Genomic DNA, 1,029 nt, shown 5'->3' with positions numbered 1-1,029 from the left:
CCTTCCAATGGGTTGGTCAAATAGCTGTGTTCCAGATTTGTTGGCATAGATGAGTGAGTGCTTCCAGTACTGCATTAGTTTACTGAAAGATTTCAACTTGTATTCCATCAAGATTTCAACTTGTATTCCATCAATTCCTGGAGAGTTATTTTTCGCCAGTGCCTTCAGTGTGCCTTGGATTTACTTCTTTCTTTAGTACTATTAGTTCTTGATCATATGCTGTCTCTTGAAATGGTTGAATATTGACCACTTCTTTTTGGTACAGTGACTCTACGTATTCCTTCCATTTTCTTTTGATGCTTTCTGCATCATTCAATATTCTGACCATAGACTTCTTCAATATTACAAGTCGAGGTTTGATTTTTTTCTTCAGTTCTTTTAGCTTGAGAATTGCTGTGTGTGTTCTTCCTTTTTTTTTTGTTTTCTAACTCTAGGTTATTGCACATTGCATCGTACATTTGGCTTTGTCTTCTCAAGCAATGAGGAAGTACACGAGCTGAACAAAACATTTCCAGTGACAGCATGAGAAGACAAAGTCAATACCTAATTAATGCAATGGAAATATTGGGCCATAGGGCTCAAAGAAGGAGTTTTGGTGGCACAATGGTTAAGTGCTCAGCTGCTAACTGAAAGGTCAATGGTTCAAACCTAACATTCAGCAAAAGACTTGGCAATTTGGTCTCATAAAGATTACATACAGGTCAGGCAAACTATGGGGCAGTTGACTGTGTTCTATAGGGTCCCTGTAAGTTGGAATGGACTTGACAACAACATGAAAATGTTCATAGAAGTTACTTCTGGAAGGATTATAGGTGGTTTCTATTTTCTTCTAGAATTTTGTCTTCACAATAATTCTACATATATGTGTGTGTTTGTGTCTGTGTGTGTATACATGAGGGGGCTTCAAAAAACTTCATGTAAAAATTGCATTATCTTTTTATTGCATCTCCCCACAAACTTTTGGCAGTATATGTGTGTATGTATGTATGTATGTATATATAAGTATATATATAAGTAGTTTTGTGTTAT

This window comes from Chrysochloris asiatica, unplaced genomic scaffold, assembly GCF_000296735.1.
Source record: "Chrysochloris asiatica unplaced genomic scaffold, ChrAsi1.0 scaffold00060, whole genome shotgun sequence".
In the NCBI taxonomy this organism is placed as follows: Eukaryota; Metazoa; Chordata; class Mammalia; order Afrosoricida; family Chrysochloridae; genus Chrysochloris; species Chrysochloris asiatica.
This window is presented reverse-complemented; position numbering follows the sequence as displayed.